General features: G+C 45.4%; 1 protein-coding gene across 1 annotated transcript in view; it reads left to right on the top strand.

Moving 5' to 3' along the window:
- The first annotated feature begins 3,076 nt into the window (after positions 1-3,076).
- Positions 3,077-12,581, top strand: part of TMEM200A (transmembrane protein 200A) — a 78,312-nt gene continuing 68,807 nt past the window's right edge. The window contains exons 1-2 of the mRNA XM_030760296.2: positions 3,077-3,260; positions 3,616-4,083. The gene's annotated coding sequence lies outside the window, so the exon portion shown is untranslated. The remainder of the gene's footprint in view (positions 3,261-3,615; positions 4,084-12,581) is intronic.

Here is a 12,581-nt window from a genome sequence, read left to right on the forward strand (position 1 = left end):
TATCTATTTGAGATATCTAAGTTGCACATTTGATGAACAGAAACTAGCAACATCTTTCTGCTGCTAAATCTACTCAACTATTAACCACTTGTACATAATGAGAGAGAAAAATTTTAAATATGGCAAAATGCTACTCAAAATAACAGTGAAATTAAAATGATTTAAAATTTTAATTTTAAATGTATTTCTGCTACCTTTTACTTTCTTCTGGATTCTTTCCACCTAATTCCGTATTTTAAGGATGAACTCAGGCAGATAATTTTCTTTGACTTTGTCCTTCTTTACCCCTTACTTTGAAACAGCAACTCTGGGTGCCGGAAAAGCTTCCTCAGGGGCTTTATGACTATCAAATCTATTTCACAGCTGGAACAAAGTAATTCAGATAAGAGTCTGGCAAACAATTCCATTTGTTTGCCATTAAAGATATTTTTATTTTCTGGTTGAGGAATTTTTTTCTTAGGTCTGGAGATGCTATGGGCTACATTTATGGCAAAAGCAAATGACTACCATCCCATATAAACCTTCTAATAAGCCTTCCCTTAACCTTGTTACACGATCTGCTTATGAATACTTGTTCTTTTTCATTTTAATATATGTTTTCAAAATGAATTCATTCAAAATGTTTTGCCATCCATCGGGCTTATATTTGTAGTGTACCAAGAATGAAAATGTTGGCTTCCCTGGTGGCGCAGTGGTTGAGAATCTGCCTGCTAATGCAGGGAACACGGGTTCGAGCCCTGGTCTGGGAGGATACCACATGCCGCGGAGCAACTAGGCCTGTGAGCCACAACTACTGAGGCTGCTCGTCTGGAGCCTGTGCTCCGCAACAAGAGCGGTCACGATAGTGAGAGGCCCGCGCACGGCGATGAAGAGTGGCCTCCGCTTGCCGCAACTAGACAAAGCCCTCGCACAGAAACGAAGACACAACACAGCCAAAAATAAATAAATTAAATAAAAAAAAAAAAAGAATGAAAATGTTGAACTTCACATTTCAACATTTTTTCTCAAGTCAATTCTTGATTCCAGAGGAAGAGTCTTCTTTTTTACTATGTTAACAGCATTAAAACAAGTTTGTGGTGTGTGTGTGTAACTAAATATGTGTTGAGGAACTGTGTCACAGGTAAACAGAGTCTTACATGTATTATTTCATTTAATCTGTGCAAAAATACTTTGAAATAGGTTTGTTCCTACTTAAGGGATGGGAAAAATGAAGTTTCAAGTCCCTCTGTTAGTACATAGTTGAGCTTGAATTATAGGGAATGTTCTGTTCCCACTATGCACTCTTGTAAGATGGGTTTGTTCTAGTGGAAATTTACACATCTCAGAAGGACACTGTAAAAAATATTATATGTGAAGTGCAGTGCAGCTTGATGGTGAGAGCTTCCATCCATTACCTCAAAAGAAAATATGGAGCTAAATTCAAAATCCATTACTGACCTGGTATTTTTGCTGTGCTTTTCCCAGATGGAGGGATACTGGCCATTAGCAGAGATTAAATAATTTACCTGAGTTTGAGCACTCAATGCCAGGGAAGAATTTATAAATAATATCTTGGGAGTTGCTTGGTCTACTGAATTGCAGATAATCCTCTATTTATAGAATATTTTACCCCGTTTTTTCTGAGACTAATAGTAATTATTTTTAACAGAAATGTAAATAATTCCCCTTTGGTGAGCTTATGTAATCCATTTTTCAGCTTCTTTTTTAAAATCTAAGTTCAGAAATGAATCATCAATATTTGTGGCCAAAAGAATGTGCTTATTCCTTATTTCATGGCCTGCATCTTTGAGGGAGGCTCAGTCTTTCACTGTGTAACATGGCTAGATGACCATTTTAAATGTGTCACTACTTGTCTTAGGATGTCATGTTTAATGGTCCTGATGGACACCATGAGCCCATTCTTCATTTGCTAGAAAGCTACTGAACATAATCAGGAGATATCCTCTCTCAGGAGCTTTACAGAGAAATGTGGTTTCAAGATATTTAGTCATAAAAAGTAGAGGCTACGATTAGAAGGAAGGCACCATGGAATCACACTCCTTTAATGGGATGTCTGGGCAAATGTGTAAGAACACCTAAGTGAGTTGAGCAGTTGGCTGTGGGCTAGAGATTTTAGAAACAGGTGGGGCAAAAATAAAACCACAGATGGTTTACAGCGGTGACTCATTTCTCCACCCCCTTCCAACTTCCAACCCTTTTAGTTTTTAGTTTTGTTTTTAACATTTCGATTGTGAAATTTTTACTAAAAGTGCCAAATCTCCAAGTTCTTCTAGTCGAGACAGGAAGATTGTACCAAAGAAATCCATTTCTACAGCAATCTCTCTTCACTGCCCTATCTGATTTCCAAGATTTTTTTTAATGTTAAAATTTTGCATGGAATTCTATTCTCTCTCTCTCCCTCTTGCATACATTTTCCACATCCAGAAACAAACCCTTCTTGAAAATGAGATCAGCAGATTGCACATTGAAAGACACAAATACACTGCACTAGAATGCCATACTTGCCCTCTAGTTACCAGCTCAAATGCATTCAGGAGACACATAGGTACAACCCACTCCCTGCGCTGGTGGATTGTATGCTCTGTACCTGCCAGGGTTGTGGTTGGAATATCTGGTAATCCAGAGTTTTACATAAAACTTTATTTACTGAATTGACCGGCATATATACAACCATCAGTTCTGTCTCTGCGGAATAGGAGGTAACTATCATAACATTTTACTCTATGAATAGGGCACAGTCCCCACTCACAGGATGTTTGGGGGCAAGGAGGATTAACCTACACCCCTCCTTGACTGTGATGTTTGGAGTTGAACCTAAGCACTGCTCATCGAAGCCCTCAACGATCCGGTTCGCCCTCGTCCTCCCTGCCCATGACCCTCGCCCCCGAGCCGCTCTCCCGGAGCCCCTTTCCGGGCTAGATCTGGTGGGCGCTCCAGACCGGTGTAGGTAGCGGACGTTCGCGGTGTCCGCTCCGCGCGGTGTTTGGCTCCGCTTGCGCAGCGCCCGCGCAGCCCGCCAGGGGGACCCCGACCCGCCCAGGCGGCGTCTGATAAGAAAGAGTCCGAGGGGCGTGGAGCCAGGGTCCTGCAGCGCCTGCTCCAGGAAAACCGGGATTCAGCCGGGTCTTCTCCACTCCTCCGGGGACTGGCGGGACCCCGGCTCTGAGACCTGGGGTTCCAGCGAGAGGCTCGCCCCGAGGGTGGGAGTGTCCGTTTCCACCCTCTGGCCTTCCGGCCCGGAGAAGAGCTCCTGGAAGCAGGTATTTTGTTCTCAAAGATAGGTTTTTGTCTGCGGTGATTCCCTGTTCTGGAAGTGCAACTTTGCGGCCGCTGCACGGGTCTTGGGGGCTGGGGGTCCTGGAGGGAGAGGATTGGATTTTGTCTGCATCCTCGAGGAGGAGGCTGGCGGCGAGATTGGGGGCGGCCGGGCCGGGGGAGTGCCCACGGGTCGTGGACGGCTGGAGCTTGGCGTGCACCAGGTCGCGATCGGTGGCCACGCTCCTGGTAGCCCGCCCGGCCCCCTGCACCCCGTCCCCAGCCTCCTCTTCAGCGCTTGGGGCGTGGGGTTCGGTGGGCATCTTTCAGGAGCCGAGCAGAAAACTTTTCCCTTCCCAGCTCCCGGTCCCTTTTGTCTTTCTTGTGCGGCGGCGGCGACGACTGAGCAGCGATTCCCTGTCCCCTGCCCGGCGCACCGCGCCGGGTGACCTCCGAGGGCGGGAGCGCTCGGACTCCGTGCGCCCTACGGCTGTGGCCGGCGTCCCGGCGACCCACGGCGGGCACAGACAGCGACGCGCCCCCCGCCCAGAGGCCGCCGCCGCCACTCCCCTCCGCCGGCCCGCACACCTCGCCGCCCGCCCCCTCGCCTGACTCATCCGCCTGCCGTGGCAGCGCCGCGACCGCTGCCCGAGCCCCGCCGGGATGGGGAGCGAGACCGCGGCTGCCCGCGGCTGCCGAGCTTCCTGCTGACGCCCCCGACCCCGTCGCCTCCTTCGCTCGGCTCCGGAGGCGCCGGACGTCGCACCAGCTCCGGGAGTGAGAGCCGCGACAGGCGACCGGACCCCCGAGGCCCCGAGCTCAGGACAGGTGAGGGGGAAGGAAAGGGTGCTGCCGGCGGTGGGGAGGTGGGTGGGCAGTCAGTGCAGCTGAAACGGGGCGCTGCTTTATTCCCCCTCCCCCGCCCCGCTTGGGACCCCGGAGTTAGGGTAAACACTGTCTCCTGAAGTTTGCGAAATAAACCAAGCCCGCCGTCAGTTCCGGACTCCCCAGTCCTCAGAGCGCAAGAGGAGCCGTGAGGGGCAGCCTCTCAGAACCCGGAGCCTTGGAGCGCCTGGCTGGGTTTCTCCAAGCTACACCCTCCTTTGTCTTCGTTCCAGAGACTCAGCATTCTCTGTAAAGATGTCCACAGCGTAATTTATAGTAGTCCTTGGCAAGAGCAAAGTGTGGTCAGGGTTTCCTAAAGCAATATCTGTATGTGGTAGTATCTTCGTAGGCGAAATGGAGACGCGAAGCAATTGTTTGCCAAGTTCAGCACTATTCTTCTCCCTATGGAGCCTGTCCTTAAGAGAAAGGGCTGAGGGTTTGAAAGATTTTCTCCATTAATCATTCTTTTGCTATAATTAATTGCCCAAGCCAGCATTTCACATTTTGTAGGTACAAGCTCTCTGTGTGTATTTACTGCTGCTAGATTTCGACTGAGAAGTATGTGTATGTGTGTGTGAGGTGATATTTGTAATAAGAACAGTTCACTATTTCAATACCAGTTTCAGGCAGGCATTGGTAATGCCAGATAGTCAGATGCTTCACATTTATGTAATTTACTCATTGAAGTCAGACCAAGTACACCTCAGTCTGGTGTTAGGCTAAAGTGTCTCTTACCCGGAGTTTTCTTCTAAAGACCTTCAGAAGTACTTGTGGACAACTGTACATACAGAAAACACTTCAAGAATCAACAACTATTCTTATTTGTCAGTAAGAATATTGAACTTTTAGGTTTTGCTGTCAAACCGAGTTCTGAGATACACTTTCTGTAGTGCTTTATGAATAAATTATTACCAGCTCCTATGAAAGCTATTTACTTTGCTGGTTTGTCACGTCTTGCGTTATGGAAACTCTTATAAAATGACCTTCAAGTTTGTTATTTGGCTACTGATACTAGAATAAATTACCATTTTGTAAAAAGTAGGCTAAATTTCGGAACTTCTCAAATCTTACTTTATTTTTCCACTACTTTTTCCCCATACAGAAGCATATGCTTTAGTTTCATGCTTTTCAAACAGCTTAAATGAAGAATAGGCATTCTTCTTAACAGAAAGTAATGCTTCTATTAAGTAGAAACTATAGTTAAATGCTTTAGTAAAGTAATGTTATGAGATATTTTTCACTCAAAATATATATACTGAAGGGTTAGGAATGATTTTTCTCTAATGAAGTCCTACTACAGAGCTCATAATTGTGAGATGATTTAGGTATCATTTGTAACCCTGGTTATAATTAGCTTTGTATCCTAGGCTGGGGAATCTTTCAGTGAAAGTGAGTTGTGTGGGGAGCTTCTGTATGCAATTTCCAGGCAGCTGGCACATAGAGATTTACCTGCTGCTTCTGAGTCAGGTCCAGAGAAACACATGTAGTATTCCAAAGGCACCCATAAGCAGAATGGATTCTTCAGGAAAGATCATTGTAAAGAATGATTTGATTGGTGATTTGATTATTACAGTCATTGATAAGACTTTTCCAAGAGTTTTGAGTGCAATAGGAAAAAGGAAATTCTCATATAAAGCCGGGGATTCTTGGACCATTGTACTGTTAATTAATGGGATATGTTCCAATAGCAAATTGTGCTTTGGAAACTGTCACCAGAGGTGAAATTACACAAAATTCATGGGAATGTGAGCAAAGTGTGAAGACGTGGATGTGTGCATTCCTTCCTACAGTGTCCTTGTCACTCTGCTCCAAGCACTTAAAGGGGTGTCAAGTGCACTAAAGGGGGTCAAGTCCCCTCCCCCTCCCCCTGTGTTCCTGTGGAAGGGAGCTGATCAGGATTCATCTGGTTATACACTCGAGGGACCTACATTTAACTGCGTTAGGCAGAAAAAGTAGATTTATTGGCTCATGTGACTGGAAAGTCCAAACATGGACTTTGCTTTAGTCATGGCTAGAACCCAGAGCCTCACATGACTTTGTTAAGGTTCTTTCTGTCTCTCCTCATTTCTCAGCTTCTCTTCTTTCTGAATCAGCTTCATTCTGAGGCCTCTTTCTACGTGCTAAGAAAGGTGACCATTGGTAGTTCCAAACCTGCATCCTTTGGCTTTTGATCCATAGGAAAGAGAGGTCTTCTCTCTTCCAGGTCCCATTTATAGAAATCTCCTGAAAGGGCTATGGTTGGCCCTGCTATGGAGGTCATTGAATCAGTCTCTGCGTCCAGCAGACAGTGCTACTGTGACAGTCTTGGACTGGATCATGTGCCCAACCCTGTATATATGTGATGCTAGTGGTGGGATGGGGAAAAGGAGACCGGTAGAGGCACCATGATTGACATGATCTCTGTTAAGATCATATAGATCTCCCAAGACAATGAGGCTGCCAATCAAAAACAACATGTCTATTATTGTGGAGAATTGCCCCCTCCATTTTGAGACAGCCACTTGCACAACGATGTGAAGTTCGCACATGGAAGCAACTCAGGTGACCACGGCCACGCAAATTCCAGAAGTGGGACCTTCCTCCCAGCCAAGGCAAAGCTAGGTGATGAAATAATTCCCTCCACGTCTAGACTTTGCTAAGAGGATCCAGAATTTTTTTTTTTTTTTTTTTTGCGGTACGCGGGCCTCTCACTGCCGTGGCCCCTCCCGTTGTGGAGCACAGGCTCCGGACCCACAGGCTCAGCGGCCATGGCTCACAGGCCCAGCTGCTCCGTGGCATGTGGGATCTTCCCGGACCGGGGCACGAACCCGTGTCCCCTGCATCGGCAGGCGGACTCTCAACCACTGCGCCACCAGGGAAGCCCCCAGAATATTATTGAATGAGGAGCCCACCATTTATCCATGTCCATGTGCTTTTAGCAAATACCCCTGCGCCTTATTTCCAGCCTAGGGATTTTATTTCCAGAAGTCCTGGTCTTCTAGGGATCATTTGATTAGAGACCCCTACTTTGGGCATTATGAGATTAGACACCCAGTGACACAGTGACAGTTTGAACAAGGAAGTAAGGTGATGAACACAGAACTATTGTTTATACAAGTTTATTGAATTTGTGGAAAATGGGCAGAGGGGAGGCAGCAGGCACAGATTAGGGTTACCACTTAGGAGACCTAAGGTAATAGGTCCCAAATTAGAATATTGGCATGTGTGAGCAACATTATTAAGGTCTGGTGAGGATGAAGGAGCATCTGTGTTGACAAAAACATTGGTAGGTTGAAACAGATCAAGGGGAGCCAAACCAGGAAGGTAGGCTGGGCCAGTAGGTGAAGTGGCTGTGTGTTGTAGGTAGATTCATAGCAACTGGACTGCATCGAAAGGAGGCCTGTGGCCACCACGTGTCCTAGGGGCAAAACATTTTTATGTGTAGCACTGACATTTATTAAAGACCTACCTAGTATGCCAAGTCCCATGGTAAATGCTTTACATTCATTATGTTATTGAAATCTCATAAAAGCCCTCTACTGTGAGAAAGCTAAAAGTTAGGGAGGTAAATAAGTTGCTCAAGGTTATGTGGTCATTAAGTAGTAGACCTGGGATTCAAACCCTGGCAGTCTGAAACAAAAGCCTGTGCTTAAACTACGCAACACCACCTCTCAAGGTCAAGGTCAGAATCTAGTATATCAGACCAAATTGAATGGTGGGCCCCATATTGGGCCTCCCAGTAGGCAACCAGAGTGCCAGGAGTCCAGGTCAGACAGAGGGGATGGAATAGAGGCTATCAGGGTGAAGGTGTAGAGCATTCGTGCTCAGTGGCAAACTGGACAAGAGTGCCACAGTAAGAATAGAACAGGCGTAGATTCTTGGTTTGGGGTTTGGGTACAGGGAGGAAAGTGAGTGGGAACAGCATCAGGAAGTTGAATAGGTGGGCAGATCAATAGAACTAGAGCTTGATTGTTGATCTGAGAACAGGAACTCTGCCATCTGCCCTGCTTTAAATATCCTTCGTGGCGTAAGTCAATAAGAATACGGCATGGGCGACGGGCAACTCCTTAGAGGGAGACGGAGTTCTATTAGTTGTCAGGTACTATTAAGGGAAAAAAAAGCTAACATTTGTAGAGCATCTGCCATGTGCCTTAGATACATAATCTCACTGAGTCTTCATTAGACTCCTGGGAGGAGGTATATCTTGGCTTTTTTTTTTTTTTTTGAGCAAGGAAATGAAGGCTTAGAGAAGTTAAATTACTGCCTGAGCTCCTGGAGCCAGACTGGAAAATCAAGGAGCTGTCATGGAAACCGAGATATATCTGTATCTCCACCTCATCCTGGATCTTCAGGGAGACATCCTGGTCCTGGCAGGGCAAGGTCAATTTCAAGTCTGGGCCATAGACAGGGGGAAGTCAGCAGGGTTGTATGGTTGGGAAGGGACATCGTGAGTGAACGTTTAGACATCTTAATGTGAGCTGAGAGCAGGTCACCTGAATGGCGTTGTCCAGCAGGACTGTATCTGGCTTTGGCAGAAAACTTAATAACCTAGTAGGTTTTTCCCCCTCAGTGCAGGATCGCTATCATCATGCAGGATAGATACGTCAGCAAGTCAAATGTTTGGAGGGCTTAATTTTAGTCACTGACTTCAGTTGAAGAGAAGGGACCTCTGCCAGCTGCCATGGCCTGAATTTACCTTTATACACAAAGGTACTTTTCCCAGAAATATGATAAATAAGAAATAGATACATATATGGAGAGAGTTGGAGAGAGAGTAAGAGCATTAGCACATACTGAATGTAGCAGGTATGTGGAATACACTCCAGCTATAAAGGTCTATACTTGAAGATGCTCTAAATGAAACTATTTACTGATGAAATATGAGTGATATATCATTCCCCAACAAATGCAAGGTCAAATCGGTCTCTGTGTAATTTATGACTGGATGTAGACGTTCGCTGTGTGCAGTGAACTGTGTATACATATGATAAGAAGAAAGGGAATGAAAAGGTAAGTGAAAAGAAATATTTGAGACATAGTTTTGAGAATTCATAGCCTGTTTGGGGAGGTAGGACAACCATGCGTAAACTTTTAAAGCAGCACGATGGAATGATATGATTTCAGAGTCGGCAGTATTTTTCAGAGAGTCATCAGGATCACAGTGCCAGCCAGTATTATGAAATACAAACTTAACAGTAGCAGGTGAACATAAATGTTATGGAAACTAAAAGGAGTGAAGCCACCTGAAACCTGGAAGGCTGATCCGGGGAAGCTTCTGGGAGTTCTGATAAGTATGTGTGGGCAGAAATAAGAGACAAGCGTTTTCCAGGTAGGATGACTAAACTTCTCAATGAGCCAGAGACCACGGGGAAATGACTTGTAGTTGAACAGGTTGGGTTTGCTACTTGTTACAGTGAGGGAAAAGGTACACCACAGGAAAACATGGGGTGTCGCAGTAAAAGGGTGTTAGAAATGCGTGATTATAGGATTTGGTCTTGTAAGTGATTTGGGAGAGGGTTTAAAGAAGCAGGACTGGGCTTCCCTGGTGGCACAGTGGTTGAGAGTCCGCCTGCCGATGCAGGGGACATGGGTTCGTGCCCCAGTCCGGGAAGATCCCACATGCCGCGGAGCGGCTGGGCCCATGAGCCATGGCCGCTGAGCCTGTGCGTCCGGAGCCTGTGCTGCGCAACGGGAGAGGCCACAACAGTGATAATGCTATGAGTTTGTATCTTAATAAGTCTTATCTAGAAGGAGCAAGACTAGAGACGCTGACATTATAATTGGCAAAGATGCAGCAAATACTCATTAGCCAGATTAGGGGAATATTGGTCATTTTGCGGGTTGGATAATATTTGTGGGTTTTTTTGTGTGCAGATAGGATTACACAGTGGTCTTCTTTCTGTCCTGATTCACCATGGTCACAGAGTGGCCTTGTCTGGTGCGGATGCTCTGTGAAATCATTTCCATCCAACAGGAGGACTCCAGGGCCAGCTCCCGGATATCATGTCTACTGTGCTCTTTCATAAACTGCAAATGATATTCCAAAGTGTACCCGATTTCATGCACCAACTGAGATTCCCATTGCAATATGATACTGTTAGTGAATTCTTCTCTTGGAGTTATTGAGGTGATTTTCTTCCTATTTTGTAAAATTTTATTTAATAGCATTTATTAAGTTCCCACTGTTTACCAGGTACCCTGTTAGATTCTGGGGAGGTCAGGATGACAAGGATCTCAAGAATCTCATAATCTAATGAGAGAACTGCATGCAAGTCAGTGACTATGATTCCTTGAAATAAAGCTGGTAGAAATATGAGAATAGGTAAAGAAGAATAGGGGCTTCTGGGATGAAAGTGATGCTGAGAAAAGTGATGCTCTTTTACAAACAGTGAGCTAATCACAGAGGTGCTCATAGGTTGGCAGCTGCTAAGGTATGTTTGCAGTTTTGAGAAGCAGCATCTTTGGGCTGAAATGCAGTGTGAACCCAAAGATTCTCAGTCCTCTCTCTAAGCTGATCTTGGTATAGAAGAGGCATGCATTTTTGGCTCACTTGGCAAAGCAAGTATCAGATCAGCTCAGTGCAAGTATGAGAACATACATGTGCAAGTATTTGTGATACAGTAGACTTAGCATTTCTGAAGGGGTGTTATTATTTCTAATAAAAGCAATACATGCTTCTAATGAAAACTCTGGAAAATACAGTAACTATAAAAAAAAATCAGGGAGACAATTTGCCTATAATCCCATGACTCCAAAACACCCATAAGAGTCTGGCATTTTTCTTCCCCTTTATATTTAATGAGTTTTCCCATAGTTAATAACATATTACAATGAGCTCTGTTTGCTTAACCTTGTATCCTAAATATTTTCCAGCTTCTCGGCAAGCTTTATTAATGTTGTATAATATTTGATTGTATGATTTACCATAATTTATTAACTATTCCCTTAAGATTGGACCGTTAGGCTGTTTCCAAATAACTGGTCTTATAACTGGCATTTTGATGAAATCTTTGTTCATATTTCAGGTTACTTCTTTAAGCAAGATCCATGGAAAGGTAATTCCTGGGTCAAAGAATATAAATATTTTAAGACCTTTGGTACTTAATGCCAGACTGATTTTCAGAATAAGTGAACTTGTGGTTGACAGTGCAGGGGAATCCCCCCTCACCGTGCCTGCACTAGGGGTTTATTTATTTATTTCTTAAATGAGAAAAGCTACCATTTCAAAATGAGTAACAGTTCCGCCAACTGCTGATTTGGTTCCTTTGTACCCAAACCTCTCTTTTAAAGTGGAGGTTGGTCCAATGTTGTGATGGACCACTCGATTTTAAAAAATTTACTCACAAAGTGGTCCTGAATATTCAGATAGGGACCCATAACAGAGAGAAAATTAGCTTGTGAATGACTTTTTAAAGCCAATGACAGGCAGGCACATCATGCGAGGGCACACTTCAGACCGTGGCGTGGAGAACCTGTGAGTGAAGGTGATGCTGGACAAAGGCCCCACTTTTGGGAGCAAACGCTCTGCCCAGCCCGCCTCTGTGGCTTGGCAGTCAGGTCCTCGCAGTCCTGGAACTGTGGGACATTTGGAACTGTTGAGCTCGTGGTCCCTACACTGTGTGAAGGGGCTGTCCCCCAGGGAGCATGGTCGGTTTTGTTCAGGGCTGTGCTCTCAGCAGGCGACCCAGGAGCAGTTAGTGCTGATGGGTAGAATCTGAGGTCGGCTGTGCCCTAAGGTAGGATGTGAACACCTGAGAGATCGCTCCTTCCCGAGGCCCGAGGCCCTCTTAGTCACTGATCCGCGCAAAACGAGCCAAACAAAGATCCTGAATTTGGAACCTTCTGGTTTTACTCCCTTTCCCAAAGGCAAGCCAACCATATCGAAGTGTCTAGTTTTTTTTGTTTGTTTGTTTTGTTTTTTGGCGGTACGCGGGCCTCTCACTGCCGTGGCCTCTCCCGCTGCGGAGCACAGGCTCCGGACGCACAGACTCAGCGGCCATGGCTCACGGGCCCAGCCGCTCCGTGGCACGTGGGATCCTCCCGGACCGGGGCACGAACCCGTGTCCCCTGCATCGGCAGGCAGACTCTCAACCACTGCGCCACCAGCGAAGCCCGAAGTGTCTAGTTTTCAGAGTGATAAACCTTGCCTTATTGCACAAGAAGGAGGAACTTGGAGTTTATTCAGACCTCTGTGGGGTGTTTACTGCAAAGGAACTGTTGAACTTTACCACAGCAGCCGATTTGAGGTGGTTTCTCAGTGCCTGTTTCAGTTTTTCCACAACTGCCCTTTTGCTGCAGAAATAATTCAGAACTACAATACAAATACTTCCGGTTTTCTTCTAAAAGTTGGAGAATGTTATTATAGTGTTACGACTCCATTTTCTTCTGTGGATCTCAGTCAATAATTTTGAGCAAAATTATTTTCATTCATTTGTTCACCAAATCATTATTTACTGAGATTC

Source organism: Delphinapterus leucas, chromosome 12 (genome assembly GCF_059928025.1).
Source record: "Delphinapterus leucas isolate spDelLeu-1000000601 "Yukka" chromosome 12, BTC_Dleu_Yukka2, whole genome shotgun sequence".
Taxonomy (NCBI): domain Eukaryota; kingdom Metazoa; phylum Chordata; class Mammalia; order Artiodactyla; family Monodontidae; genus Delphinapterus; species Delphinapterus leucas.